We start from the raw sequence: 6,854 nt of genomic DNA on the forward strand, positions 1-6,854 counted from the left end.
GGGGGAGAGAACCGAACCACCGCAAATATTATTGCGGACCGCACGGTGTGAGCAGTTTGGGCCCCAGCATAATACGAGTGACAGCAGGGTGCGACAAAATGCTAATGGGGGAGCAGCAGGGAATTCCTCATCATCGTGAGGTGGCATAGAGATGGCGCATGTGGCGACGGGGCCGCGTGTTGTGACGGCGGTGACGGGGGCTAACGACATACCGGCAGGTGACCGGCAGGTGACAGGTCATGCCGGCAGGTGCGTTGACCGGAGGAGACGGCCTGTCTATCTGCGCCTCTCCTCCATCCCCCCTCTCACTCTTCGGACTCTCTCTCTCTCTCTCTCTCTCTCTCTCTCTCTCTCTCTCTCTCTCCCCTCCCCCCCTCTCCCTCATCCGCTTTGTACTCGGATCCACGACAGCGCAGTTTCGCACTTCAGTTAGGTGCTCTCCCGCTGCTCTGCCCCGGGGTCGTCGCAGACAGTTTTGTCTTTGTAATAAAACCACATGAATTTTAAAGCCCATACCATTACTCTAGTGAAGAATGCAGATTAATGCAGTGAAAAGTAAAAACAAAAATAGTAAAAGCAGGCATTAACTTAACTATCAACCGTGGCGACAGTGCACGGGTCGGGTCGGCGGCGCGGTCGGTCAGCCAGACGATGACCTCTCCCTGCTGCACTTTCAGTTTCTGCTCGACCGTCCGCGACATTCCGCGCACCTTGCCACCTCCACGCGCGCGGACACGTTGCCACCCGACACCAGACACAGCCGTGCGCGCGCGTGTGAGTGTGTGTGTGTGGTGGTCTCTGTCTGTGTCCCACCACGGCCGATCTCACTCAGGCGCCTCTCTCTCTGATCCGCGGCTAGCGTAGAGAGGCCGTTGCCACCAGCGCGCGCGCGCGCTTTGTGTATGTATGTGTGTTTGTATGAATGCTGCGAGGAAAATGATTTTGTCTGTTGGCTAAAAATGCCCCCCAAAAGCACGAAATTAGTTTTCAGTTCAGACGACATATTTCTTTGCTGGTAATGTTAATGGTAAGGCCACATCAGCGGCCGGTGCCGGTGGCCTCCTGAGAGACAAATCGAGTGCGAGCAGGACCCTCTCCCTTCCCCTTCACCAGGAGAGCCCCCCCCCCCCTCTTACCCACCATAAAGAGGGAGTGGAAAGTCAAGGATACGCAGCGTTACGGCGATCTATCACGGTAAGACAACGAGAGTGGCAACACGCACCTGGTAAATGGAGAGGGGAAAGAGGGGGCTCTGGAAGTGGGCGAGTGCTCTGAACGAAAGGATGACACGAGAAACATCATTACTCCAGTTGCAAGATGCAAGAAAAGCAAAAGAAAAGAGGGTTGAGTGCGAGAAAGAGGGAGGAAAGGGGGTGGGGGGAGAGGGGCACGTTTGTTTGACTGCATGACGTAACTAAGCAACCTGGTGGGCCAACGAGTGGCCGAGACGGAGCCCATTGTGGTCGAAGTGCGGTGCGGTCGGCCGTGTCGGAGAGGGGAGAGGATGAGGAGAGAGAGAGAGAGAGAGAGAGAGGAAGAGGGTGGTGAAAGAGAGGGGGAGAGAGAGAGAGAAGGGCGGGTGCGGGTCAGAGGAGATGGAGAGGTCTCGAGGTGCCGCCGGGTCGTTGCGCCCTCCTGCGGCCGCAGCCCGCTCCAGCCAGGACAGCATCACAATCGAGACGGGACCCGGCCAAGTAAAAACTTATTATGCAGCATATAATGCAGCCCTATTTTCGAACGGTGAAACTGACAAAACACGCCCAAGTTAAAATCACTATTGTTGAACACTGGCAAGGGAAGCAAGCCCAGCCACTCCTCAGGTAGGACGGAAAGGGCACAACAGTTGAGTCCAACAGTTGATAACATAAGGCAACAATCATAAACATCTTAGGATTTTCTCTCGACCACCTGGATGTCCACATCGACATCACAACGTTTGGTACCATTGCTCAGCTATCCTTAAAGTTTTCAGAACGATTCTTTTCATTCGCGGCTTTCCTGCTTTAGTCGCGGCGCGCGCGATTGCCTCTGATTGAGTGCCGCCTGAACAGGTCGGAGGAAGGTGTCATCACAGCGACAAACACTCTGGCCTTGCGCGGTCACAAACTAGAACAGCCACAGCAGCGGCGCTGCGCATAGCGCACTGAGCTCGCGGGCGTCAGGACCGTCAGGACACACCGTCAGTCAGGACGGTGTCGGGCGCCGCCGTCAGGCTCCGTCACGCGCGCTCACATTTTTAATTATACCTCCCTGTTGCACCTCACGTCTTCTTCTACCTCACTCTGCTACTATACTCTACCTCCCCCCACCCCTCCCCTCCCTCACTCGATGTTCAACATGGTTTCGCAAAACGCAGTGGTCCAGAGAGCTGGTGAGGCCGTTCCGACTGCTATTAATTACCTCCGCTACTGCCGCTATGCCGTTTCTAATCATGGCGGCGCGACGATGGCGCCCCTGACTGCCCCTGCCCGCTCTCTGTGAGTCCAACGCGCGCCCCTGACCTGTATGACCCCTCCTCCCCTTTGCCCCTGACTACCGCGGCCCGGGCGGGCGCGGCCTCACTCTCCAGAAGTGTGTCACACCCCGACATTCAAAACTACTCGGCAGAATGTCGCACATACACAAAAGAGTGTGTGCGACTATGGTGAATGCATAGAAAAGTATGTGACGTCCGTGACGCTCACAGAAAAGCACTCCACCAAGGGGATAACAATACAACGTAAGTACTTACTTCCGCGGGACCGGAACAAGTCGGAACAAAACACATTGGTCGTGTATTTTAGTGCGAAAAGATGTGCGCGGCACGAACTGCAATTACTCCTCGTCTTTCTCTTCTCAGCGGCGCCAAAGTTACGCATCGAGGGCGTGTAATCGGCCTCCTTATCGTAAAGTGGGGCCCCCGGGGCGCCGCCGCCGGCCGCGGGGCGGGGGCGGCTCCCGCCCGTGACTCACCCCATTGCACCGAGAGCCTACTCACTGTGCCCCCCCCCCTCCCCTTATTCCCCCCTTCTCTCCTATCGGCACATCCTCTCCTTTGGCAGCAACTGCTACTGTGCACGGCAAAAAAAAAACGAGTCTGGTCTACACAACGACGCGGTTGTCCAGGAACATGCAAATAGGCACTTTCGTTTGTTTCCTGATATCACGGCCGTGCACTTTGCTTTCCCCCTCGCAACTGGCACGGCACGGCGCTGGTCTCGACAGCAGCATATCCAGATTCAGCGCACGCGTTCGCACGCGTTCGCACTTTGGCACTTGGCAAAATAAGTAAAAACTCTTGTGCAATTATTTGAAAAGGTACTTAACGAACATGTAAGTTCTTTTGAGCTGGTCGTTGTGTGACTCAAAGGCAGTGAATGTGTCGCAGGTTTGGAAAACAAACACAAAAGGGAGGAACAGAACTCACTGTATATTGGAAAGGACATAGAAATGTACCTCTGAGAGTCTTTCGATACACGACAGGGGTGAAATTCTGCTAGTACCAGGCAGATCTGATTTTGACACCTGCAGCAGTACAGCAGCCCCACCTCCTGCCGGGTCATTGGGCAACCATGACCAGCAGGGGGCCGGGGTGCAGGCGAGTGGGCGAGGGTCTGAGCTAGTGCTCCAAGCAAAACTGCAGTTGCTCAAGGGACTACTACCTGAGTCCCGAGGTCCCATAGTCAATATTATTTTAATTTTAGAAAACAGATTGCTGTTTTTGAAACGCCCCCCCCCCCCCCCTTCTCACCAACTTCAGCGAATGTGCAATAACTAAAACAACGAATACTGTTCGTTACTTTTACCATCAGCTTCTTCAGTGTTTTGATCGATGCTCCGACTTGGAACAATATCCTGCTTGTCCTTTTTTTTTTTTTGGCTGGGGGTGCTGCGACGCGGCACCGCCGCCACAGTCGGGAACTAGGCTGGGCTTTTATCGCTGAGCTGATAACTCCCTTTCCCTGTCACTACAGCAGTGTCGGCTCAGCCCGTGGGCCAGGGCCCAGGCCGTCAAATTGATATTGAGATAAGTGATGGAAGGTCCAGCCAACAGTTATGGTAGATGTCGTTCTCAACCAATCGCGTTATCAATTAAAAGAGAAATACGACGCAAAACCGTTTACTGCCATAACGTTGCATGAGAAAATTTTCGCGTAATTCCAAGTGATGGAAAATATCAGATACATACAGACACTGTGTTAGATTGTTTAGAGAAGCATAAGAGAAAAGCACGAAACAAAATAATAACTACCTGCCGGGTGGTCGCTGATCGTCGTTGAAAACAGTCTACACCTTGGCCTTCCAGTTCATGTCAGATGGACCTGAGGAACAAAACAAAGGAAAATATTTATGAGTTTTAAGAAAAATCACGGTGTAATAATCTCTGGCACTGTTTACATTGATACAGTAACGTGACTGCGTGATTTGCACACCGACGAGTTGCTTGATTTCTACCGTAAACGCTTCGTTTGTGTATTTTGAAGTGCAATATGCCGGAGGAGATACGTTTTGCGCGGCAGAGTCGTGAAAATGTGTCAACGGCTCCATTGGCACCTGCTCGTCCTGGTGCTAACGCGCAGCACTGCGGCATGCGCGAGCTCTCCTGTGGTGTGTCAGAGAACAGGGGAGAAGGGGGAGCCTTATTGGCAAATCTTGCCACCTTAATAGAGAAATCACAGTCATCCTTCTCGGAAAAATTGGAACACTCATTGGCTGCACTATACGCAGCTAGTTCCAATTCCAAGGAGAAAAGTCTGCGTCAAAATTTTGAATTAATTTTATGTTTCTTTCTGTCACTCTTTGATATAGAAGAGTATACGTCGGTAACGCTTTCAATAGGAGTGGAGTTAGATCCCAAAAATAGGGTGCCCGCCCCCACAACAATCTAAAATCCGTGCTGCAACATGGTCACTGCATCTCTCCCACTCCTTTGCAGGCAAGAGGACACGAACACCGCAGGTGTCGGTGCACACACACACGCACACGTTGGTGTGACGTAAGGCTGCTGTTACATCAATACCCGCAAGTTCGACAGGCCCAGCAGCCCACCACCGGCGAGCCAATGCGAGCTCTGGCTGGTTATCCGTTCAGTTGGTCGCATTTTTATTCCTTTTGGCTTCGGTAAGGCAACGGGGAGTGTGCGGTGTTTGTGATGAAAACCGCCCCCCCCCCCCCCCCGTCCATGCCATCAAGATTGAACGGTTCGTACGGGCCGGCGGGCACGCCCAGCACCACAGGGGCATGGCCGGGGTACGGCTGGGGCCAGCTGAATAATCACCTGTACGACAAAGCGGTTCTCCAACCAAATCTACTACACGATATGTGGGTTGTATAAAGAGCGTGCGATTTCATAAAAGATTGGCCCTTAAGGTCAGTTGAGAAGAAGAAGGAGAAGAACGCAGGTTGACTTGTGGCACACACAACAGCTACTACAAACAAATCTAGCAATTTCGACTAAATGCCAAATATAAAGAATCATTTTGACAAGGCCGTGGTTCTGCTAGAGCTTGCTGGAGCGGCGACACATAAAGGCCAGCAATGCAATGCAGTGGAATGGGCAGAGAGCTCATGACAGAGCCAAGGCCTCCGCAGCCCTCCCGCCTCGCAGCCAGCCCGAGCCTCACCTCGACTTGCCAATACCAGGCCAACATTTGTAATTGTCTATGGCAGGGCAGCTGGAGCTGGACGGGTCGCGGCTGGGCCGGCGGTGCGTTGGTTCGGGACCGCGTGTTCTACGCACCGCCGCCGCCACGCCCCGTCCCGCCCGACTCCGCCCGAGAAAACCTGCACATGTGTCGACCCTTTATTTAAAGCCTTCTTGCGAGGCGCAAAGTAGAAATGTATCGTAACAAGACGAGACAATCACCCACCACCAACCACTCTTCCCCTCCCAAAAAATAAAGCTGGCCTGCTCAATTTCAACGAGCAGCACAAAGGGTTTCTTTAGTATTTTATTAAAGAAGGCCCTATACGTGAGCAGAGTATAGAGGCGCAGCTGGTGAAACTGCAGGCGCATAAATAGAGTGCAGGTACTGTATACGGTAAGTGCGCAGAGATGTGCGGCTCTCGGAGGAAAGTTTTTGATGGATGGTCCACGCTGCATCCTGGTGGTGGCGTCGTGTTGCAGCTCGAGGCGGAGGGGAGACACTCGGCTGCTCTAGGCACTGCACGTTAAATACTGTTTAGATTACCGTCAAGTTTGAACAACAACGCTTCATACGCTTCATTGAACACGCAAATCTGGCTCTGCCAGAAATACCGTAGAAACCAAACATGTCTTCGAGGGTTCGTTTAAAAGTACGACTTGCAACTAAATAAATTTACCCAGAAGCGAACATTCCAACAATTGCAATTATTTCAAAGAAAAATTTATTACCAAAAGGGGACCGTGAGTGTATCGCTTTTCCTCTGTTATGGATCGTATTACACCAACAACAACAGCAGGCGTTTTGCAGACGTGACATGGAAACGCTTGCGTTTTGTGTTTTTTCCGTGTGTGGCGCGCGGCGGCGGGGCTTGCAGCCCGCCTGGCTGCCTGCGCACTTTCTCCTCGGGTGCAACGTACGGGCGCGAGGGTGAGGAGGGGGGAGGGGAGCACGGCCGCGGCGGCACAGGTCCCGGGCGCGGCGTCCTGGGCGCAGCCAGCAGTCACCTGCCCAGTGCCTCCTCGCCGAGCTCCTCGCGGACCGGTTCCCATCATCACACACATACCAGGACGACCTGGCCTATTTCGACGCTGCTGCGCCCTCCGGAGCCGGGGGCCCAGCCCGATCCAGTCGTCCTCAGAATCCCTGCTGGCCGCGGTTGGAGGTCCTTGGGCCTGCCGATATGCGAGAATGACAGAGAGAGAGAGAGAGAGAGAGAGAGAGAGAGAG

At 53.5% G+C, this 6,854-nt stretch overlaps 1 protein-coding gene across 2 annotated transcripts in view; it reads right to left on the minus strand.

Moving 5' to 3' along the window:
• LOC113216747 (uncharacterized) overlaps positions 1-6,854 on the minus strand; it is an 82,866-nt gene that overhangs the window by 57,236 nt on the left and 18,776 nt on the right. For both annotated transcript variants that reach the window (XM_052267806.1, XM_052267805.1), the window contains exon 2: positions 4,232-4,301. The gene's annotated coding sequence lies outside the window, so the exon portion shown is untranslated. The remainder of the gene's footprint in view (positions 1-4,231; positions 4,302-6,854) is intronic.

This window comes from Frankliniella occidentalis, unplaced genomic scaffold (assembly GCF_000697945.3).
Source record: "Frankliniella occidentalis isolate FOCC.00 unplaced genomic scaffold, Focc_3.1 Scaffold59, whole genome shotgun sequence".
NCBI classification, from domain to species: Eukaryota; Metazoa; Arthropoda; class Insecta; order Thysanoptera; family Thripidae; genus Frankliniella; species Frankliniella occidentalis.